Source organism: Pelodiscus sinensis, chromosome 1 (assembly GCF_052426305.1).
Source record: "Pelodiscus sinensis isolate ZL-2025 chromosome 1, ASM5242630v1, whole genome shotgun sequence".
NCBI classification, from domain to species: Eukaryota; Metazoa; Chordata; order Testudines; family Trionychidae; genus Pelodiscus; species Pelodiscus sinensis.
In genome coordinates this window covers 157408226-157433211 of record NC_143052.1, presented here as the reverse complement: position 1 = coordinate 157433211, position 24986 = coordinate 157408226, and the positions used below count along the sequence as shown (strand labels likewise).

The 24986-nt window shown below is 40.9% G+C and overlaps 1 long non-coding RNA gene across 2 annotated transcripts in view; it reads right to left on the bottom strand.

Annotated features, from left to right (window-relative positions):
* Window positions 1-438: 438 nt before the first annotated feature.
* The window catches only part of LOC102453810 (uncharacterized), a 101882-nt gene continuing 77334 nt past the window's right edge, over window positions 439-24986 (bottom strand). The window contains exons 2-5 of one of the 2 annotated variants that reach the window (XR_012901142.2): window positions 22873-23026; window positions 21491-21584; window positions 17156-17194; window positions 439-1254 (exon numbers count right to left, since the gene is read on the bottom strand). This is a non-coding gene — a long non-coding RNA (uncharacterized LOC102453810). Of the gene's footprint in view, window positions 1255-16955; window positions 17119-17155; window positions 17195-21490; window positions 21585-22872; window positions 23027-24986 lie in introns of those variants that run through there. The other variant, XR_012901143.2, reaches the window with a different exon arrangement.

Here is a 24986-nt window from a genome sequence, read left to right as displayed (position 1 = left end):
GAACAAACCTACAGTCCCTATCTTGTATGTAACCCGGGGACTGCCTGTACTTTGTTTCTGTTTTCTATTGATATAACTGAAGCCACTGAGATGGTTGTACCATTTTAACTGTACCAGTACATTTAAAGTGCTGTAACATATGTTCACGGACAAGTCCTGAATGGCTTCAGTATATTTCAACAGACTTCCAATACTCCTTGAAGTGAAGTGTCACTCAATTTACAGCAAAATTCAGTGTCCTAAGTGGCTCCTGCTGTCATTTGCTTTCAGAGAGAAAAGTGCTGTCCTCCAAGGGCACCAAACACCTCCTCTTCCTCCTCCTCTGCTCTTGCTGAGCAGAAAAGAGTAGGGGAGGATAGGCAGAAGATCAGGGTAAAAAAGATGCTCCTGAGTAAAATTTTCAAAAGCACCTGTTTTATTTCAATGGTTTTAAAAAAGCAACACAAGCACATCTGAAAATTTTTCCCAATGTTTCACAGAAGAAGTAATAAGAGGAATGCTTGGCTCCCAATCATAGCTTATGAGATTGCCAAAATTTTAATTGCTAAATGGGGTGCCCAACATACTTTCTGCCTGCCCCCTCTGGGTGGCCCTCCCTGCCTCTGCTGCCCCTGTAGGGACCAGTCACCTGCGTCCAATCTTTCCTCAGATAATTCCATTTGGGAGGGCAGAGATGCTGGTTTTCCTATTAGGATATATGTGCGGCCTTTCAGAGACTTTCATCCTTCTCCCCACATCTGACGGGGGCAAGGAGACCCTATCACTTCTATAGTGTTATCTTTTGCCAACTAACCCTCCCCTCTTGTGATAATGAAAATAAAACCCAACAAGCTTAACAAAGACCCATAGTATTTTTAATAATCAGTTTTCTCAGAAATTTCCTCTTGGGCTAACTTCCTTTAGACAGAGAAGGAAGGTAAGATGTTTTTATTAGCCCTTCACCTTTAATTTCAGCTGCGACCTCAACATTTTGTCCTTTTGCTTTCATTTCCACCTGCATTTTTACATCCTCAAATCATGAAAGTCCCTTTGGATTCATCTTCAGTCACTTTTCCTGTGAACAGATGGGATTGGGTTAGTCACCTTTAACTAGCCAAAGCATGCTGCTTCACAGGATTAGGTGGACAAAAATGCTGAACTGATTCATTGAAACACACTTTCCTTTTCAGACGCACTTCCTGACAGGGTTTCCTTGCTCTTTTCCCTTTGTTAACAGAAGGTGTATAATCCAGAATGCTGTTAAATTGTATCTGGCTGAAAATAGAGAAAAGAAAAAAGAGTTTGCATCTCATATTTCAGTTAGTACACCTGCCAGCATTTGGAACACTACCAGCCTGCCAACTGCAAGTTTTCAAAGGGTTATGATGCACTATTTGGGTCTTTAATGAAAAGCTCTGGACCCCAGAACATAAGCTTTTTGGTGTGGATGGTGTGTGCTGAATCATAATGTAACATTACACTGTCATTCCGTGACAAAGAATGAAAATGACTGAATTTATTATTATTTACTCCCCTTCAAATGTAGGGATTCCCAAGTTTCTATTAATATAATACTGCTTGTAAAATTCCAAAATGTAAGAAAGATGACATTTATATTTTCACTGTAATAATTCCTTGCTTTGGGAAAAATGTAGCAGTCAAGAAAGTTCTATTAAAATATACAATGTAGGTAACATTATTGTCTGAACTATATCTACAGTATATGGGAACTTTTAAAAATCTTGCTTAGACATAAATGATTTTTAAAAGTTTAAAATAATTCTATTTCTAGAATTCAGATTTTCAGGCCTAATATTGGATGGCAAGGTCTATAAGCCAGCAATGGATATACATATTTGATGGCTTGCACGGACCTGAGTTCCCTATTTTGAACCTGGACTAGCATAAAATATACTGCAAGGGAATTGATCTCTTGCAATACATTTCATAGAGGAGGAAAACACCATTTATTAACATAAAGATAATTGGAAGGGCAGGGAAGGGATAAAATATTTAAATATGAAGTCATCACAAAAATAACACATGGGGTGTAGATTCCTGAAATTAGTCACCACAGCTAAATTGGTGACTGAATCCTAGAGAAGACACATGAAGAATGCAACAACTGGAGGACTGAAGTGAATAGCTGATAGAACAAGAGAATGAGATCAAAGCAGTAAGGTGAAGATAATCCATAAACAGTTCAGAAATCCTAGAAGGACAGTTGATTTGGATTCATAGATGAACAGAAAACCATTGAAAATATTGAAGATTGTTGTGTAAGAAAGCACCCATACACAAACACACTACCAGTTCTGGGCTATGTGCACCAATCAGTTATGGCATTGCTGTCAAGGGATAAGTAGCAAGATCAGGTTCAAGCCAGATCAGGATAACAGGAAATCAAGGTCAGGTACCTGACAAGTAACAGAGCTGGGAAAGACACAGTCAGAAGACAGATCTAGGATCCATAGAGAGCCAAGGTCTGAGGCTGAAGGAGGAAGTCTGCATGATTGCCCAGATAGCTCCCCCATGCTAGCTTCCTGGTTTATATACCAGCACAAACCAATCACCAAACTGTGCAGGGAGTGGAGGGTATATCCTGCAGTTGCTAGCATCACAGCAGCCTTCAGCAGAAACCTGTCTTACGCATCTAATGGCTATATGGAAGCAGTGGGAACTCAGAACTCTTGTAATCCCATATTCTAGACCCACAGGGTCTTACACAAGCTTACCTAAGATGAACAGACTGTTCAAGATGCAGGTTAGTATGTGGGTAATTATAGAGGTTATTGCAACATGCCCACTTTCAGATTGCTGTGAAGATAGAATCTTCCACATATATCCTCTCACCTCTTCCATGTTTCTGCTATTAAAAGCATGTACATATTGAGTCTGATGTAGTACAATGAGAAAACTATAATGTAATTACATAGAGTAGGCCTGGGCAAAATATGGTCCACAGTTCAAATCCTGTCTGCCAAGCCACACGATCCGGCCCGTGGATTCTGCAGGAAGCCCCAGGCAGGATCCCATTTGCCTCTCCCCAACTGCACACCGCTCAGAAACATGGCTGCAGGACAGTTTTTCTTTAAAAACCGTAAGTCCAGAAGGGAGGGGGGAAGCTCCAGAGCATATGGCTGCTACCTTTGCTGGGGCAGGAAAGGCAGCAGTGTTCCCTCTAAGCTGTGCCACAAGTGATTGATCAGCCCTGCCCAGTCATAGGCTCCGGGCTCCATGCCCAGACCCCTGAGCTTCTGACTGGGCAGGGCTGATTAATTCCTGTGAAGCTGTGCTACAGCACAATCTGGAGGGAACACTGGCAGGCAGGGAGGATGATTCAGGAACGGCTGCTGGCTGGTAATTCTCCTGGCCACAGCCTGTTTCTCGTACCCCAGTCACTCCCTTCCCCAATCGTCTGCCCCCTGCTTCTGTTCCCTAATCTACATACCCAAATCCTCTGCCCCTGTCCTGTACCCATATCCCCTCCAAGATCTGGCAATCCACTGCCCAGATCACAGTTCCCTCCTGCCCTAGTTCACAACCCAAATCCCTGCGCCTCCTCCTGTACCCCAATTCCCTGTCTTAAGTCAGACTTTAACTCCAGTCTAGTGCCCCAGGTCACACCTGCCTCCTTCACCCAAACTCTGTCCCTTACCCCATGCTCCCTTCTGCACCCAACCTCCATCCCATACGCTGTAGCTCCTCCATTAATACCCTAGAAGATTGTGGCCCTCAACCACTTTCCAAATTGTTGGAGTGGCCTCCCCCCCATCAAAAATGATTGCCCATCCTGGCAGAGTTACCAATGACAAGTCTCTACTAGATCATCCATCCCATCCCTGACCATTCAGGACTGATTCCTATTATAATTTGTAGGTATCTTTCAATAAAAACTGCAGAGGCTTCCGTGACAGAAAATATTTTTTCTGAGGTTGGATGAGGAATTCTTTGTGTAGCTAGAGTTTTATGTTTGGCCAATAGAATGAGTGTAAGAACAGATTAGAGCTGAATCTATTTTAGATTTCTGTGACATATTGTGTTGCCCTCACCTCTGCTGTAAATCATTATAATCGAGATCTTTGTAATTGACTTATCATTAAGTGGCAGGTTGTGGCCCAAATTTCTAATCAGCTTCACTGTTGGATCTGCTAAATGCAAAGATTGTGCATTCTCATTCACCAAGGCTGTTCCTTGTGTATCTGCCAGTCACATCGGCTTGCTTCACCAACAAAATCAAGATATTAATATACCTTCAGAGCCAAGACAGCCATGGGAAAAGAAGATGGAGACTATTCTGCCTCTAGCATCAGCAAAATTATCAGCTGTGGTACATGAAACCAGAGAATCATTTGTTTTGGTGATGAAATAGGCAGAAAGAACACACCTTCATTTGTCAGGGACCAGGCTAAGTCTGCAGGGCTGGTGGCAAGAAAAACCCTAAAGAGTAGTAAGCCACAGAGAATGAATAAATGCAGAACTCCAGTATGTCATTTTCACAGTCGCTCTTTCCTGATTGGGAAAAAAATTAAATCAAACTTTAAACATTAGATCAATTGGCTTGCCTCCAGCTGCTTGTTCCTAAAACTTACCCCCCGGAAGAACTCTCTGCAAGCTGGCTACAAAGAGACAAAAAGGATGGATATAGACAACTCGATCTCATTCTTATTCCTGTTGCCCGAAAATGCCAAGTCCCAATGCCACTAGCTCCTAACTTAAAAGTCTACATTTTCAGAAGTGCCCTTAGTGCTGGAGACTTCTCTGTCTTCAAGACATCACAGTTTCCTTTCCTGTCTATGTCTACAGCATCCAGTACCACATGCCTTTAACTGCTTAAAGAAAACCAACAAACAATGAAAAAAACATGTCCTTCTCACTGCAGGTGTGTGGTTGCCTCACACACGCCACTTTAAATAAAAGTAAGTCCTGAGAAGAACAGAAGCACACATGTGACAGGAGCAAATCCAGTTTGCTAATTAGGGCTGATACCAGGCAGAATTTATTATTTAAAAATCTCTCACCATGGGGAACTCTCAGCATGTTCTGTGTCTAGCAGAGATTTTTTTTACTTTAAACAAATGCTGATTTCAAGTTGCTTTAAACTGAACTTCGGGGTAAGTACTTTTGTTGTTTTTGATGCTTTCATTGGAAATGGGTACAAAGGACCCCAACACAAGCCAAGGTACTAGGGGTCCAATATCTCAGGTCTGTGACACAACTAAGGCCCTGCTCCCATTTTTAGTTAATTACCAGACCTTATAGAGAACATACTGTGTGTAGGTCTCCAAGTGCTTTACAAAAGGTGACTGAGTATTATTATCCTTATTGTAGAGGTAGGGAAATTGAGGCACGGAGCAATGAAAGCAATAGTCAATGTCTGAACCAGCGAAAGAAGACAGGTTTCTTAAATCCTTGTCAGGTGTGTTTTCCCTGCCCTATCACCTTAGTTAATGTGCAGAATAGTCCAAAACCCAAAAAAGTCGATATGGTTAATAAATCTGAACAGAAAGGAAACATTTTCATTGAAAAGTTTGTTATCTTTCATTCTTTTGACCAAAAAAACTGAAATCTTCAACTACATTTCACTTTGTTTCTTAGGGTATATCTCTACTGCACCCGTAGCTCGAAATAAACTATGCAATTTGAGCTACACAAATTACATAACTTATTTTGAGTGTATTTTGAAATAGCTTATTTTGTATTGTAACCCTGTCTACACAACACCAAAATTTGCAATAAACCACTATTCTGACACGTCCCTTATTCCTTGTGAAACAAGGTTTACAGGGACGTTGGAATAGCCAGCCTGTTATATTGTGAAATAACTGGCTTGCTTCAAAGACAAGGAATAGCTATTTTGGGATACCGGACATATCCTGAAATAATGCCACAGTGCAGATGTACCCTTAGAAAAATTTCCACTGCCTCCACTGGAAAGAAGGGGAGACAGGAAATAAGTAAGTTTGGAAGAGTTTTCCTAAAAACAAAACAATTTCTCTCTCTCAAAAAGTTTCAGAAATGTGTGTCAAGAAGCAGAGAGGAATTTTACAATCTGGAAAAAAATGTTTCAACAAATTATTTTACCTGGCTCTAGCAACATGTATCATTACTACCAGTTCGCTATGCTATATTTTATCCAGCAACTCTCCTTTCTTACTTGTCTTCCCTTTCCATGCTCAAAATAACATCCTCCTCAGACATCTTTTCTTGAATTGGCCGTTTTCAACAGACAATTTCCCTTGTCCTGGCAGGGTCACAGGCAAATTCTGCACAACGTGTATTTTCAGGAATCCAAGGGTTGAGATTTCAAAAGCTATCTATGGGAACTGTACATCCAAAATCATTCTGTGAAGGCAGCGGCCAGTATATGGCCATTAACTTCAAATTTTTAACAATTTTTAAAATATACACACACACCTTACTAAACAGGGCTCAGCAACTTAAGTAGAGCTGGTTCAAAATTAATTGAAAAATAGCATGTTTTTTAAAAAAATCATGAACAATTTCAGCTCTAGTAAAGTTTCTCAGGTGTATGAACACTCTTTTCCCCCCTCAGCTTTTGATTAGATACAGGTTGTGAAATGTTGCATTTTCCCCACTCCTTGATTGGGTGCATTTGCTCCGGTTTTCACTCACACCAAGCTCTCTTTGAAGTTTTGAATGTTTTTAGAAGACAAAGAACTTCGTAAAATGAAAAACGACTATTTTGAACACTAAAAACCAGAAATACTTTTATATTTTCTCATTTTTGTGAAACAAAATTTCAACTGGCTGTACTTTTTGTTTTGAGTCATTTCCTCCCCACCCTGGTTCTGAAAATGTCCCCCATGACATGGAAAGACAACACATCTTTTATTCTGAATCTTCATTGATCAGACATTTCTGCTCCCTCTGCCTATAAGTTTGTCTAGGAGAGATGGACTTCAAATATTACAACAGACTTTCCTGAACCGGAGCCAGGCCTCTGACCAGAATCTGGTGTTCCATCCAGGACCAGATTATGAAATGGGGATTAAGTCCCTGCATTCCAGGACAGCAACACATGGTGTGGGGAGGAGCAGGTGGCCCCACGCACATTCCCAACAGGCTGGAGCCACAATCATTGTCAATAATGGAGGGACGCTCTCTGTCCCTGCACTTGTCTGCAGGCTTTCCCCCCCACCGCTCCCATTGGCTGGGAATCTCAACCAATGGGAGTGGCAGGGGACTGTGCCTGCAAATGCAGTGTGGTGCGGAACCACCTGTTCCCTCTGTCAAATGGGAGCTGCACCAAGTGTGTGCCCCAATCCCCTATCCCTTCCGCACCCTGCTTCACTCCCAGACCCTACATCCCCACCCCTAGCCCGCTCACCCTCCCTCCCTCCCAGGCCCTGAATACCAGGCTGTTCCTGCACCCTCCCTCCTTGACGCCATACTCTCAGCCTGATTTCCAGTGGTGCGCGCGCACTCACACTCACACTCACACTCACACTCACACTCACACTCACACTCACACTCACACTCACACTCACACTCACACACTCTCGTTTTTGGCCCCATCCCAGAGCCTGGAGGAACCACAAAATGTACTAGTCTTGGGCCCCCAGTGGAGTTAATTTGGCCCTGACTCTAGCCATTCCTACTTCAGACCATGCTAGTGAGCAGGATTCATTTTCCTTATGCTTCTAGGGTCTGGGAGTGAAGAATACAGTCCAGCTAGCTGCCAGACATTTTTTAATGTTCCTTTAAAGATACAGTGTCAAGGTTTTCAGTCTTTAAAATTAACCTATTTTCATATAATCAGAACAGGATTGAGCTTGCACATGTGCAGATGCAATTGGTAACATCATATTCTGTTCTCCCAGGCTGAAGTAATGTATCATCACTTACAAGAATGGAGCATGAAAGCAAGAGATTCAGAGCCAGAACTAGTGAGTTCTATAGTATTCCAAACCTGTATTTGATTTACTAGATTAAATTCAGGTTGTAAATGAGTGGAAACAGCTCCCAGGAAAGGAAGTAGAAGGTCTAGTCAAGGAACAGTCTGTTCCAAGACAGAACTTTTGCTTAGCCTGCCTTTCTATAAAGTGAGTATATTCATACTTGCATCACAAAGGAGTTGTGAAACTCCATCAATTGGGACTCAGATGTCCCAGAGAGGCACAGCCATGATTAAGTGACAGGGCAAAATGTCCCCCTCTCAGCAAGAGAATCAAGAGACATAGCATCTCAGGGAGGAATAACCACTCCTAGATTGCCCAAGCCTTCAGTAGGAACACATCCTCTGCTGTTATCAGTCAAGTGGTCATACTGGGTCAGTCCAATGATCTATCCACCCCAGTAGCCTGTCTTACAACAGTGGCCAATGCCAGGTGCTTCAGAGGAAAGAAATAGAACAGAGCAGAGCAATTATCGAGTGATCCATCCCATCATCCAGTCCCAGATTCTAGCAGTTAGAGGTTTAGGCACATTCACAACAAGGGGTTGTATCCCTGACCATCATGGCGAATAGCCACTGATTGATCTGTCCTCCATGCATTTACCTAATATTTTTTTGAAAACAGTGTTATACTTTTGGCCCTCACAGAAGTTGTGAGGAGAAGCGTGTTCCTCTTTGTGTAGAGATCGAAAGCTGAGTCTAGAAACTGGACCCCAGCTTCTCTCCTTCCTTCTCCATTCCATTCCCTTTGAGCTAGTGACCAACAGAGAACAGTCCTTGAACTTGGGGGAATCACATTGGTCCCACTGGTAGAAAAGGCTTTTTGGTTCTTACTGCCCTCTCCTTTTGTAAAATCTAGATCAAATGTCAGTGCTATGCTGAGATCTTCAGAGGGCAGGCCCTAAAATGTACTGGGGGTAGTGATATTATTCAATATAAATAACGATCTTCATCTCAGAAAAAGTATGGGGTCAGACTGACATATTCCATTTTACACTTATAGGGAATACTGCCAAGATTATCCCTCCTCTGAGTTATTTTCTTGAAAGTAATGTGGATATTCTGATTAACAGAACATTTGTAAAATTTCACCCATCAAGAAAAGAAACCTGATGTTAAGTATGTGTACAGCCATCCTCATTGCTTGCACACCTACCAAATCTGCTGTATTTACCCTTTAAAAAGAAAAGAGAAACAAAAGTATCCAGCTATCAAGGTGAGACCTTCATCTGCCATTTGATTGCGTGCAATAGGTTGAAATGAGAATTCTATGACCTCTGTAAATCACATTATACTATGGCCACTGTTCTTGGCTTCTTTCACAACGAAAAGAAAAGGTTAATATAAAATGCAGTTTAAGAGATCTAGAGACATTCATTTATAAATTCAGCAGGAAGTGCTGGGATATCAGTTGAAAAGTTATTTAATCCTTTTAGGCAGCAGTATCAAGAGTTAAAGCTAGTTTTTGATCCCTTGTCAAGCCTTACATTTTTCTATGTTTTGAAATGCAACCCAGACAGAATGTTTGAGGCTTCTTGATGCTGATTGTATTCAGCTCAGGTGAGTAAATACCACAGGTGCTGGATCTAGAAGAGTGCTGGGGGTGCTGCCATACCCTTGGACTTGAAGTGGCTTCCATCATATACAGGTTATCCAATGTGGTTCAATGCCTCTCAGCACCCCATGCAAATTTTTCCAGCCATCCTGGTAAATACTACTTCTCTAAGTTGAGCAGTAGAGTGAGTATTCATCCATGGAAACAGGGGTCAAATATTGCTCTGAGTTACATCCTTGCTACCTAGATTTCAATGTTACTTCATCTGTTTATGGATGACTATGTCTGCTAGCATAGTCCCTGTTCAACAAGGCACCTAAGCGTGCTGGTAACTAAGCTTGCGAGCGGTACCACTAAAATGAATGGGCTAATCATATGATGCAGGTTATACACGTGCATAAGCATTTTGCAGATGTGAGGAATGTATCAGCTTTGGTGGGGTGTGCTCAGTCTCTCCATAACTATGACTCCTAAATCAAAATTCAAAACTTGATGTATGGCAAGGCACTCAGATATGATGGTGGCAAGGGTGGGCTAAGAGCCCATAGAGAACAGAACTATGCCATAACATGGCTCGGTATCCTTGAAGCCGAGTTAATGCTGATCTAAATTAATAGAATTCTATTCAAGTCCATATGACCGCATGACTGAATGTGGCCTGTTAAACTGAACATTATTCCCAGCATTAGGTACCTCAAATATCAAAAATCAAATGAGTAATCAACTACGTGCCTGAAATGAAGCGGTCACAGAACGTCAGTGCGTCACAGCTGAAGATGCCAAGGTCAGGACCAACTCCTGAGAAACAGGGCAGACTCTCACGAGACTGGTGGTTATTTTTCCATAAGATATACAAAGCCAGAAACTAAAAGTAAACTTCTGCCTCAAGGCATGGAAGTCCAAACTGCAGTCTCCTGAAGCATTCCAGCCTTTGTCTCATCACTCAGACAGTGGAGCTACTAATGAGTGATTCTTTCAAACCAGTTTTATCAAACAAAGGGTTCCTCCAATCCCGAGAGATCAGCTGCATAGCCTGAACTATATATAACTCAGATCTTACCCCAAAAGCATGCTATTGCCAATCCTTTAATATTTAATATATAAAGGCTTATTTATAAGAGAAAAGAAAGGGGAGAGGCTTTCAATGGTTGAAGGAATCTTATATATACACACTATCATTGCTGAATTTTTGCATCAGGTTTGAAGCAGTGATGGTATGAACTGCTGGCTTATAAGGCCTCCGGTAACTTCCAAAAAAAAGGCACCTTTTAGTGTCAGTTCATAGTCCTGAGATCAGAGAAAGAAAGAGGCAAAATGGAGATCCTTCCAGTGTTTTTATACCTTCTCCCATGTGGAGGGAATGCTCTCAGTCTTTATTGGTGGGAAATTAGAGGCACAAGATGGAATCCAGAGTCACATAAGTCATGTGCCCTTACTTGGCTAAATAACTCACAGCAGTGGCCATTACCCCATACTCTGGCTAAAGCGTCCAAAGGAAGGCTTGCCAGGCAGAGAGTCTGTAGTTCATTGTAAGACTTACATATTCTTTAACGTGCCAATAACTCAGATTGTTCATTCAGAATGTTCTGACCAGCCCGGATGTACATTACCTTGTGTGTGTCACGACAAGTGCAAGCACACTTGAAAAACAGGTATATAGTCAATATTTATAATTTTAGATACTAAGATATTAGTATTAGGGTTATACCAAATTCACAGTCAAGTTTGGTGCATTTCACAGCCACAGGTTTTTTTTAAAAAGTCATAAATTTCATGTTTTCAGCTATTTAAATCTGAAATTTCCTGGGGGTGTAATTGTAAGGGTCCTGACCCATAAAGGAGTCGGGGAAAGGTGGGTTGCAGTGCTGCTAATCATGTTGTTGCCTTTTTTTCTAATTCTCGTGTCTTTTTTAAAATTGGTTTACTATCAGTGCAAACATTTATATTAGTGGCACTATGATATTTCCAATCCTTTTTTATTCTTTTCCTATTTTTTTATAACGTTACTGTATAACTTTGACTGCTACTGCACATTGGGCACATGTTTTCAGAGAATGAACCACAAGATCTGTTTCTTAAATGGTAATGGCTAATTTCAACCCCATCTTTTTGTATACATATTTGAGATTATGTTTTCCAATGTGTATTACTTTGCATTTACCAACACTGAATTTCATCTGCCATTTTGTGGCCCAGTCATCTTCTCCTTTTTTATGAGAATACAGAGGACACTCTAAGGTGTGTGAACTTTGTGCTCCTCCACATCAATCAGCCTTTCCTCAGCCTTTAGTTTAAAAACAACTCAACAATCTTTATCATTTTATATGCCAGCAATCTGTTAACACTTTTCGTTTAGGTGGAACCCCATCTTTCCTTTACAGGTCTTCTCTTCCCAAAAAGTTCCCCAGCTCCTAATAAACCAGCCAATGCCAGATGGAAAATGCCAAAATATGAGGCCTCGTGTTTTCTTAGAATTTGTGACTCAAGACAAGATAGAAATTCTGGGAAAGAGCAGCTCAAACCCAGTTTCAAACATGAATTTTCTACTTATTACTTCCATCCTCCAGTTCAGATTATTACATTTGCTTTGCTGCAGCACTACCACCTGACTGGTAAATCAAGGTCAAGGCTGAGAGACACGCAAAAGGGTGACAAACAGCATAGGTTGTTCAAAAGCTTCAGAGGGGTAGCCATGTTAGGCTACATCTAGACTACAAGCCCCTTTCGAAAAAGTGAGCCGCTTTTTTGAAAGAGCACCCAGGCAGTCTGGATGTTCTCTTTTGAAAAAGACCCGTTTGCATTCAAGAATGCCTTTTTTCAAAAGAGCACTTTCGAAAAAAGGCGTTCATCATAAAATGAGGTTTACCACGGTAGAAAAAAAATGCCACGTTCTTTCAATTTAATTTCTAAATGAAGGGGAAGTTTTTTTGAAAAAAGTCCACCTTTTACGAAAAAACCCTGTAGTCTCGACACACCCTTCGTCTGTAACTGGAAACACTTAAACAACGAATAGTCTAGAAGCACCTTAGAGACTAACAAAACATGTATGTGGTATGAAGAAGTGGGTCGTGCCCACAAAAAGCTCATGATACATATTTGTTAATTTTACTGTGCTGCTAGACTATTCATTTTTCCAGTATAGGTTGTGTTAGAGTGGTATCCCAGAAACACTCAGCCGCATCCAGGAAATGAGTTTGTTCTGCTTTTTTTGTGGAAGAGCAAACGCACTCTTTCGGAAGCCCCATATTCCTTATTCCACAAGGAAGAATGGGGCTTTCGAAAGAGGGTTTTTTCCTGAAATTTGGCCCAGTCTAGATGGGCCAAATTTCGGAAAAGTCTCTTCCAACAAAAGTTTAGGAAAAAGATATGCAAAATGCGCTATTTTTTACAATAGATCCTTGAAGTCTAGCCGCACCCTGAGAAGTATAGGGTCAGTCTGTATCTGACAGCCTAAATGTGATCTTTAAACACATTTATAGCCATCTTTTCTATAGAAATCCTTGAGATGAGGAACAAACATCCTGAACTCCACTGCTAGGGGTTGATCTGTTCCCAATACTTTTCATTTTGGTACCATTGTTCTTTCATTCCCCTTCAGTTTTTGAAGAAAGGATTCTGGGATTGCTCCTTTTGGGACTGCTCCTTTTGGGACAACGGTGACCCTCACAAGTCAATAACAGTCTGCTCAAATTAAAATAAACAGAACTTATCTAAATGATTCTGGTTGTCACAAAGCCAAGCTGAATGTATGTGGCAAACCAAATTGAAATATTGGCCCTCAAGATGTTATATTACATTGGTTTATAACAGGGACATTGCTTCACAGCCACATAACTGCAATAGGAAACTTATTAAAACATTATTATGCCTAGATTTTTTTAAATGTCCCTGAGTTGTATCTCTTTTCATTCTGTTTCAAATTAATGCAATTAGATGCAATACAGTATACGCCACCATGATTGGACCCAAAGGGTTTGATGGAGATTGTTGGGAGGAGTGACAAGATAGGAGGTCATCAAAATAGCACCCTATTGCCATCCCTTGATACTTGATGGAATCATGACAGCAGCTCATACACTAAATGACATGAATATTCATACAAATTATTTAAAATAATTTTGTGACATCGGAATGACTCTTCCTGTGTACACTGTTGTATCTCACCAGTGGTGAAGGGAGGGGAATGTCAAAACACCAGCTGACATAGAAATGAAACCCACCTGTTTTCGTCTTTCCTTTTATAGTGATTTATTTTTTTAATTGAACACTGCAGCTAGAATCTGAGTTCAGCAGCAGGCATAGGAACTGCAAACTTGTTAAAGAAATCAACCAAGTATTATTAATTCAAGACACTTTCCCCTGCTACCCGTGACCTTGCATGTCACCACTTCATTAATGAAACTACTTATTTTTATAAAGAAATGTGTACTCTGAAGTTTCCTTCCACTGAAGAGGGGTCCTATGGTAGTTCAGAGCTAGAGGAGATGAAAATACTGTACCCAACTTGTGGTGCTACCTTAAATTATTTCCACCCAAAACACAGACAAAGTAATTGGGTCATTCAGCATAGCCAGCAATGCTCTGCTTTTATATTGTTCCTAAAATCAATTCTCTGTCCCAAGCCAACCTCTTAGCCCATACATCCCAATCAATTCTCTCCCCCATCCCAAGATTCTTATCAATTCCCTAGTTTGTTCTCACAATTCTGCTAAACTCCTGTCTCTATCCTTCCCACTCCGACCGTCAATACATCTGTGCCACCATCAGCCACCCTCTTCAACTTCTTCTCCCGCCCAAGATTCTTCAATTCCCCTTCTGGACACAATCCACCATATCAATCAATCTTCTGTCCTATAAGACTCCCTAACAAACCGATTCTCAACCCAGCACCCAGGAGACCCAATCAAAGACCTTCTTAGAATGCCATTCAATCCAATCTCTGCCTTCTTCCCACCCCAGCCATTGTCTGGAAGACCAGATAATCAATCACACAATCCATTCTCTGCCCTTTAGGCACCCTCAACCAATCATCTCATCCTCCAGCCCAAAAGTCATTCCTTTGCTCCCAGTTAGTTTAGCTTTGGCCTATAGTTTCACCACATCTAATTAACCTTCTTCCCTCAGCCATCCCTAGACAATTAATCTTCTGTCTTTCCTTTTCCAATTTATCCTCCGTCTTAGTCACTTCATCCTCTTTCTCCTGCCACAAGCCCTCTGCTTATCTCCAGGCTTTTTTCAAGGTTCTCTGGCTCCCTTTTTCTTCTCTTCCATGGCTAATCTTGCTGAGGGGAGGGTGGAAGGGGTGTTATCCTGTTTGACACACACTCCTAGGTGCAGGCTGAGTCAGTGCTCCCCCTGCAGGCTCCCAGTGGTATTCAAAGTAGAGGAGGAAGCAGGCAAGAGGGCTGTAAAACTGTACACCACCCACTGAGAGCTTGATACTCAAATATATCATCTGGAAAAGGTCACCCTGTTGTTGAACCATGCTCCAACTCAGAAACATACAGCAGAACGGCCCCACCAGGAATTAACAAGGCTGGAATATGAAGTGAACAATAAGTAGAAAGGAAATCTTTGAAAATGAGCTGTGAACTGTGTGTGTGTGTTCTGGACACACTCTTAACTGCTAGGCAAAACATAAGCAGCAGGTATTAGCACAACATCTGTGCATCTCTGGCATACAGATCCTTGATGTGCTTTTTAGCAAGCAACGGCCAGGCATTTTTCAGTGAGTTGTTTAGCAGAGAGATTGAAAAAGCAGACCCATTAATCCTCTTTATTGCTTTGCTGTTCTAGATGTCACCAGAAGCTGCTCAGCAGCATTATATAACCTTGTAATTCACAACTGTCCATCATTTCTTTTATTTGTAATCAAATCTGGTCCAATTATCTGTGCTAAGATATGATCAGCATATGCCCTTTTTTGTCACTGGTCTTCCCTCTTCCTCCTGCTAGATGTGGATCATAATGCTCGTCTCATACTCTTGTTCAAAGCTTAAGCCCCTGCCTTCTACTTGCCTACCCCCTTCCTAACCTCCTCCCACACATGTGCACGCTCCACCTCTTCAGTCCTGAGTCTGTATTAGAATCAGAGTCTGTACTATACTTACTGTATCTGAGTAACAGATTGTTTTGTCTGTGATTAGACAGTGACTGATAACATAAATACTCCCAGAGAACAATGCTATCTCCAAGAGAATAATTTTTCTAATTGAGCAGTAAAAAATTAGTTTCTCTCCAATGAGTAGGATCCCTTGTTTTAATGTTCCCTTAAAAGAAAACTATCATGGCAGACACACACACATTGGGGTTTAACCAAAGCACTGTGGATTTTGCCATTTATATTTGCTAATACCTACTGATTTTGATGGGACTTAAGCTTAAAATGAATAGGATTAGGGCTACTCACTTACGTCTTTTTAGAATCAAGTTCGTAGCCAGGCACCATCAGATTTAGGATGTCCCCAATAGTTAGATACACCTTTTATATAGTTAGAGGCTTTTTCATAATCCCTTCACCTCTTCATATTCCCAAATGGAACATTTCCACAAACTTAAGACGATTACGTTCCTCATCACATGTATTTTATTTCACACCACATACAGATCTGACAGTAGGGTCCATGCAATGTTTGTTTGCTGTGAGCAAATTATTCCACTGAATTTAGCCCCACAGCTGTCTTCCTAAAGATTGCTGATTACTCGAAACAATGCAGTTCACACTGAATTCACTTTGAGCTGTAGTACTCCATATTGTATGCATTGCAATGTGAGTTTATTCATGGAATTCCTGTGTTGGAAGGATATTTTCTAGACCTAGTTAAAAACATGGGTTCACCCCAGGGAAACTTTGACTGTTGGCAAACATTCAAAATATTTTTACCAAAACCTGAAAAAAAAAATCAGCTAAATAGAATAGTCTGATTTGGAAAAGCTGCTGCTCTGCCTCAAAGAAACAATTTTGAGTGCCTCGAGCTCCCATTCTCCTCTCTAAATCAGAGTCCGTGATTGGACATCATCTACCATGATACATCAAGCAGTTCACTATGGAAGTACCTAGTCAAGGTGCATTTTGGGAGATGTAGCCCAACTGATGCCTAATAAAGTCATCATTTTTAATAAGTTGGGGAGCACTTTAGCGGTTAACAACATTGCCAGCACAACAACGTATTTCTGAGTTTCATATCAACTCCATCTTTTCAAGGAGCTCAGCTCTTGTAACAGGTGTCTATTTGAGCGGAAGGAAGGAGGTGGAATATTCAAAAGCAATTCACACCAAACCAAACAGTGGTCTCCCCATCCAGAGAGGGGAAGAGTCACAAAAACACAGATGTTTGCTACATTTGCAGTTTAAAGGAAAAAGCATAGGGACAAGAGTGGGACCAAAGTCACTGTCACAATATCTGAAGTGATTTACAACCATGCATGTGAATCATCTCAGGTTAGACTGCCCAAAAGCAGGGCAAACACCCCAAACTATTGTGTCCCATAATTAGATATCACCAACTTTGGGCATGCATGGCAAGATGGACGTAGTGATAATTGGTGGCTACATACCAAAGATCACAAGAGACACAGTTTGCTTCAGTCCCAAGAGACCAGTTACTTATCCCAGGTCAATTTGTACCTCATATCTCACAACAGAAGATAATGCTTGTAGCCAGTTCTAGAATAAAATAAAAAATAAAAGAGTATTTGCTTACTGGATTTTATGACTCTACTTCCGTTTCATAGCTCCAGACCTGTGAGAGGCCAAACAGCAAAACAGACAAAGAAAAATGGTCGTTAATTACCCCTTTACACAATGAAAACAATATATGCAAAAGAGCTTCCCGTTAGAATTCTGGAAGAAGGAAATAAAAATAGGGAACAAAGGCTTTGTATTGTGAGGTCCCACAATGGTCAATTTAGTTTTGACAGTCTTCTAAATGAACAGAAGACAATCCCTTCTGAAAGGCCAACAGTTTCATGGCAAAACATATTTTACAGTTACAAAGCAAAAACTTTAATATTACCTTACAGCTGCAACAAAAGTATAAGTGAGATTAATGTATGAAGCAGCCTATGAGCATTTCATAGAGTCTAAACACTCCACACATTGTCATAAATTCAATGTCCAGCTTAACCAAGTAACCCATAGGGAAACTGACTGGTTCCCAGCAATGAATTAGTCAGTACTTGGCTGAATACAAAAGCCTTGGCAAGAGCTGGCACCTAGTTTGCCAGCATTACAGTCACAATCAAAAGGAAACCAGAAGGGGACATCAAGCAGAGAGTTCTAGTGCCTGCTTCTCTGAGATGTCTGGGTTGTCAGAGGACACTGCTGTGAAAAATTCCAGGCCGGCATTCCTTGGAACTGAAGTGATATTGGCTCCCCCATGCACCAATACATAATCTACTCTCCATGCCTAGTCAGACCTTAGACTATCCTGTAAGCCTGACAAGAAGAGATCAACTAAAGTGGTGATTTTATTCAGTGGACTCTTTTCCACTGGGAACTAGCCTGAAACCATTTACTTATTTTCCATAAGCCACCAGTTGGTTATCAGCTGTAATGACAGTCAGTCAGTACTCACCACCCACTTTGATTGGCTTTGAACAAGCAACTTAAAGGTCAAAGGTTTGATTTGCCATTACCATTCTGCTGAGCAATTCCATTCCTGTGACCTGTTTGTTCCTAAACTTTATCATTTGAAGTTTGACAAATGGGAAAATATATTAGCTCCCCAAATAAAATGGTACAAGAATGCATGCCATCAGCTTGAACACTGCCCAGGGATATTTTAATATGTTTGTCATTGAAATCTCACTCATAAAAATGCTAATGTAAGGTATTAACATAAATGCACATCAAACAGAAAACAGACCTTTAAATTTATATTTAATAAAATTGTTATTGCATGATCATAAAATAAGTGCCGGGTGGTATTAAAATGTGTGTTGAAGTGTAGCATATATATGCATTCTACATTTATAGCATTCATTCTCAGTAAGGACTGTCTATTTTGAATATAATGTTCAAAGGAAAAGGTCACTATGACTCAGCTGTTATCATTGTTCTGGAGTCAGAGGGGGGGTCATGCCAAGAACTGGACATGTTATACCCAGTGCAGCCATGGCAGTACTGTCTTAGGAGCTTGTTACATTACTCCGAGGGACTTCTGCCACAGCCACTTACAGCTGATTCCTCTTGGCAGAAATCCCAAAGAACAGGCACTGTTGCCTTCCCTAAACCTGCACCTTCGACCGAATGAGACTTAACCCTGTCCTCAATGAGACCAGGAGCAAGCTCGTTTTACTTCCGTTTGCATCATGTAAAGTTAAAAAAAAAATCTTCAGCTGTTGTAAACTGGCATTTCAGAGTACATAGATCTATGTACACAGGCTGAATATCTGGCCCCTAATTTTTTTTAAACTTTACCCAGAAGGAGCTATTTTACTGAACGTGGGGACTGAGTTGAATTGAAGAAAGAGCCTTCTACATATTGATATTTACAATGGGGCAAAAACCTCTCAAGTGCTCTGTGGCACTGGTCTGCAATATGCTATTTAATATTGTTATTAGAAGCTGTCAGTTCCTTCTGGAAAGGCTGGTTTGTAATCACATAGATGTCAACTCAATTTCATCTGAAACTTCTGCCATGGGGAAAGGAGGGGGGTCATCTTTACAAGTCTGAAAACCTGCAGGTTTTTGACCCTTCTATTTCTCTTCAATTTGTAGAGTTACCCCTCTCCATTCCAACCCCACTATATGACCCAAAGGTCATTAATGTTCCATTTCCAAAGAGTTATATAGAAGCATAATTTTTATGTGGTCAGATTGGTCCAATTATTTCTTGAAGACACAAATGTATAATTTCCTATAAGTGCTTAAAGAAAATCAATATACCAAGTTCATAAATTATTTATGACTCGATCAGTCTGCTTTTTTTTTAATGCAACGGAACGACTCCTTTCTAGAACGGGATTCGAATTTCAACTTCCATTCATAAAGATAAAAAGGATGTACATTCGAACAGCAAGCCAGCTAGGGGCAATGCAAGTCCAAAGAGAATTAAGGTGTTCCTTCTTTCCGAGTTCATACATTTTTTCAGTCCTAGGATAAATGAACAGGGTCTATACTGTTAAAAAGTTGCATATGGTTCTTTCTTTAATTGCTATCTCCACATTTGCTGGGCAGTGGGGAGGATTATTGGTTTTGAAATATCAGTTGAATTAACTAAAGACATTTTCATGGGCTCATATAAAGTCTAACCTCATAATTAGAGTTTATGGAGCATCCAGATTTCTGAATGCTTATAGAGAAACATTTTACAAATGGTTTTTAAGTAGGTGTTAAAAAATTGCCATAATGCTACTGCACATACTTTGCAATAGTTCCCTTAATGTTATGCTATAACTGTGAAAGACTTACGGAGATGCGCCATTTATCACCCATGTTATCCCAGTAATTCAGATGCGGGGTGCTCAAAAATCTATGCTATTTTCCCCCAGTAACACTACTACTACGAAACATTTATAGAGTGCTTTTTGTCTTCAGAGTGCATTAGATCCATTAGCTAATTAACCCTCACCACAGCCCTTTGTGGTAAATACTTAAATCCCCTTCTCAAAGAGGAGGCAACCAAGCCACTAAGTGAATAAGTGATTCACCCACAGCCATGGAGTGAGTGAGGCTTAGAAATCAGCCTCAGTCTCAGTCTCACACTTACACCTCATGATCTTTTTAGATTCTTTTTCGTACAGGCAAAGTGGTCTCCATATTAGGCTAGAAATAGTTAGACTTGATAGCAAGCAAGGTTCAAATTCTAGAGGAGGCAGCTCGTCCTTAAGCCTTCTGACATACAAAACTGAACTATATGCAGCGTGCCATCAGTACGCCTTTCGGATGTGAACGTGAAATAACAATTCCCATCCTTTTCAGTTTGGGGCAACTGCATTAATATTCCTCCTGTGAGATACAGGAAGGGCATCCATTTTAGCCTCCTGGCTCCTCAGCCATCACCTCGGTTGAGAAGAGACCTGAGTCTCTTTTGCTCCTGATTTGGGTATTTCCAGGCTGCTCAGTTTCCTGCCACACTGAGATCTCCCAGGCAAGCCCAGCTTCCTTAGCAGGCCCACTTTTCTTTCTCCTCAACGGATATAAAAAGCATAATTGCTGAGTCAGAAAGGGCTATGTGAAAACTTCTAAGCAAGTACATTTATTTTTAATAAAAAAGCATTAGAGAAAGCATATTAACACACTGAAAGAACTACACACATGCTAATAAGCTGAGTGGAGATCACCCCGACTACATCAAAGTGTGGCAGCTTAAAGCTCCTGTTGGGTGCAGATCACCATTCCAGGCCAACGGGAGCTGAGGGAAGCGGTGTCCAGGTCCATGCTGCTTCCCACAGCTCCCATTGGCCAGGATAGGTGATCCATGGCCAACGGGAGCTGCAAGCAGCCGTGTCTGCAGAGGCGCTGGTAAATAAAGCTGTGGCAGACTAACCCTGGCAAATCACCTCTGATTTATTGCCCACTCCAGATCTATCCAGTACTGGCAGTTTTCACAGTTTTCCCATTAGGTAGTTGGTTCCTCACACAGCTTAGCAATTACAAACTGGGGGCAGGAGTTTCAGAAGCATGCAAGTGACTAATGAGCCCAAGTCTTACTGCCATTCATGGGGACATTATGCTCCAAAGTCACTTAGGCACATTTGAAAACCTGCTGCCAAAATGCAGGAGAAATTAGGCTGAAACTGCTTTCAGGAAAATGTTGGCTGCCATTGTATTTGATTAATTCACTTTCACCGTGTGCTTTTAATAAATAATTTTCATACTGGATATCATTGCAGATTCTGAGGAACTTTACACACCAAGAAAGTACAAAGTGAATTAAAAATGGCTAGAGTGAAGGTAAAAAACTTTTCAAGAATTTATTCACCAGGTGGGACCTTGTAGGTCAGGATCAATTCAAATAGAGGAAAGGGGGGAAAAAGGCTTTTAGGTAATACTTGAAGGAGAGTGACCTTCTGAGACCTCGCTGATTACTTACATGATTTTCTTGCCAAGTAATGAATGCTGCACTGCTCTGTGGCCATAGTGATCCTGATACTCTTGTTTCAAGCTCCCGACTCAGCACCTGCTGCCTGTGTATGGTGACAAAATGATTCACCGAACATAGTGCATATTAGTATATAGAATTTTTAATGGAACAGTTTTCTTTCATTATCCAAACAAAAATTTACCGAGATTCCAAATAATAAAAGCTAAATACTTCCCTTTTGTTACCAGTCACGCCTCCACAGATGTTTGTACAGGAATGGAATCATTCCAGACTAAGGTCCTAAACGTTTTGGTGAATAAGGTATACATTTAAGCATTTGCTTAAAGTTAGACACATGTTTAAATACACTGCTGAAATCATGCTCTGAGTGAAGAATACCAAAAGCTCTTCCACAGAGCTGATTCTATCAGGGCTAGATTAGGATTAAAATTTAAAGATTAAATATGGTCTGCAACCACCACCCTTTTGAATAATACACAGAATTAGATATTTTCTCCAGCCTTCACCCAGAACAGACTCATCCTTCCAGCTAAATGAAATCTACTTCCCACGTCCAAAGATCTGCCCCTAGTGCATGCGCCGTGTTGGGGTGGGGCAGCTTGCGTGTTCTTATGATCCCAGAAGCTATGCCGGTGGGAGCTTAGTGCTTCTGGTAGGTTCAACCAAGCCGGAAAGGTCAAGCGGAGAGGAGCCAAATTAAGCATGCACACTGGTTCTCCAGGATTGGGGGTTTGGCTCAGGGCTAACAACCCTGAAGTAGCAAAACATTTTGGTACGGAAACAGCAACAAAGAATTCTGCTGCCCTATACGCCAATGGGCATGAAGGATGATGATGATGATGATGATGACGACGACATCCAAAGATGGACACTTATCTTCTCCCAATTCTTGATACCATAATTTTCCTTGTACTAGAGACAGCCTATTTTACCACAGAGAATAACTGTCAGCCATCTGTTATTCTGTCTCACTACTCTGCCTAGGAACTCTTCCCTATCTAAATGCATCAATATCTGGAGGATCTAAAAAGCATGCCTTGATCCATCCCGGACTGCTGTCAAGACAACTAGGCAGGAAGCCATGTTATAACACATGCTCTGTAAATAACTATGGAATTCCAGAATGTGTATAAAAACAGAGGTTTTGATTCAAATTAGCTGTACAAACCAGCACAGGCAATAGTTTAAAATTCTGAGTACACAAGTTGTTCTAGCTGCGAAATCATTATACATTTAAAATACATAATGTACAAGAGTAAGGATTAGCGTGATCCTTACCTTTGGAGAGAAAAAAACCACATATTTAGGCAGACTTTTCTACCAACTGTCATTGCTAGGCCAATTCCCAAAGGATCATTTACATTAATTACCTGGTTGCTGTAATCCAGCTGCTGATTCTCTTTTTGCTCCCATCTCTTTCACTTGCCATCAGGCAAAGTACTACAGCTGGCACCTTGAGTTCTGTAGATTTTCTCGTAATTCCCCAGCATTAAGGGTGTGCTGTCCCTATTACCAAAGAATTCTCTGAAAGGAAAAAAAGGTCATTTTAGGAAAGGAAATTAGAGACAAATTGAAACAGAAAGGGACTTATCTGTATGCCTACAGGTTCCCATTCTACCACGGATTAATAACATCCAGATACCACACAGACATGGGCAAAGGAAAATAACACCCAGACCACAACAAATCAAGCAATATCTGGACTATTAACTTGACATAGCCATGTGGAAGAACTAAGTAATTTCTTTAACATTAGAAAAATTATTTAAAAGAACAAAGTGACTTATTTTGTTTTGTTGTGGTTTTGTTTTTTAAACAGTCAACAATCTGCTGATTCAATTGAAGAGCCAGGACCAAGAAACATTCTTTTATAGCTTTTTTCCTTCCCACATTTTAGCAAAACGCCATCTTGAAAATTAGAGTTTTAGCAGTAAACAATAGTGAATATTCCATAGACAAATCCATGTTCTGTTCACTGTGATTCAGAAGATCATATTATTTACTAGCAGATTTATCTGGTGTTGCTCAGGTCCTTAACTACTCCAAATTTCTCTATGTGTGATCTCTTTTCTGTAAGATTTATTAAGAAGTATTCCTGTTTCAGGTTCATTCTATTATTCTGGCTCATCTTAGCTCAGTCTCAATCAACATTCATTCAGTTGTGTCAATTCGGAGGAATGTAATTGCTTTGGTGATTCTGTCTCTCTTCTGTTTGGTTTTCATAGAATCATAGAATCATAGAATAATAGGACTGGAAGGGACCTCGAGAGGTCATCGAGTCCAGCCCCCCGCCCTCAAGGCAGGACCAAGCTCCGTCTACACCATCCCTGACAGATGTCTATCTAACCTGTTCTTAAATATCTCCAGAGAGGGAGATTCCACCACCTCCCTTGGCAATTTATTCCAATATTTGACCACCCTGACAGTTAGGAATTTTTTCCTAATGTCCAATCTAAACCTCCCCTGCTGCACTTTAAGCCCATTACTCCTTGTCCTGTCCTCAGAAACCAAGAGGAACAAATTTTCGCCTTCCTCCTTGTGACACCCTTTTAGATATTTGAAAACCGCTATCATGTCCCCCCTTAATCTTCTTTTTTCCAAACTAAACAAGCCCAGTTCATGAAGCCTGGCTTCATAGGTCATGTTCTCTAAACCTTTAATCATTCTTGTCGCTCTTCTCTGTACCCTTTCCAATTTCTCCACATCTTTCTTGAAATGTGGCGCCCAGAACTAGACACAGTACTCCAGCTGAGGCCTAACTAGTGCAGAGTAGAGCGGCAGAATGACTTCACGAGTTTTGCTTACAACACACCTGTTGATACAACCTAGAATCATATTTGCTTTTTTTGCAACAGCATCACACTGTTGACTCATATTCAACTTGTGGTCCACTATGACCCCTAGATCCCTTTCCGCCATGCTCCTTCCTAGACAGTCGCTTCCCATCTTGTATGTATGGAACTGATTGTTCCTTCCTAAGTGGAGCACTCTGCATTTCTCCTTATTAAACCTCATCCTGTTTACCTCTGACCATTTCTCTAACTTGCTAAGGTCATTTTGAATTATGTCCCTATCCTCCAAAGAAGTTGCAACCCCACCCAGTTTGGTATCATCTGCAAACTTAATAAGAGTACTCTCTATCCCAATATCTACATCATTGATGAAGATATTGAATAGTACGGGTCCCAAAACAGACCCTTGAGGAACTCCACTTGTTATCCCTTTCCAGCAGGATTTAGAACCGTTAACAACAACTCTCTGACTACGGTTATCCAGCCAATTATGCACCCACCTTATCGTGGCCCTATCTAAGTTATATTTGCCTAGTTTATCAATAAGAATATCATGCGAGACCGTATCAAATGCCTTACTAAAGTCTAGGTATATGACATCCACCGCTTCTCCCTTATCCACAAGGCTCGTTATCTTTTCAAAGAAAGCTATCAGATTAGTTTGGCATGACTTGTTCTTCACAAACCCATGC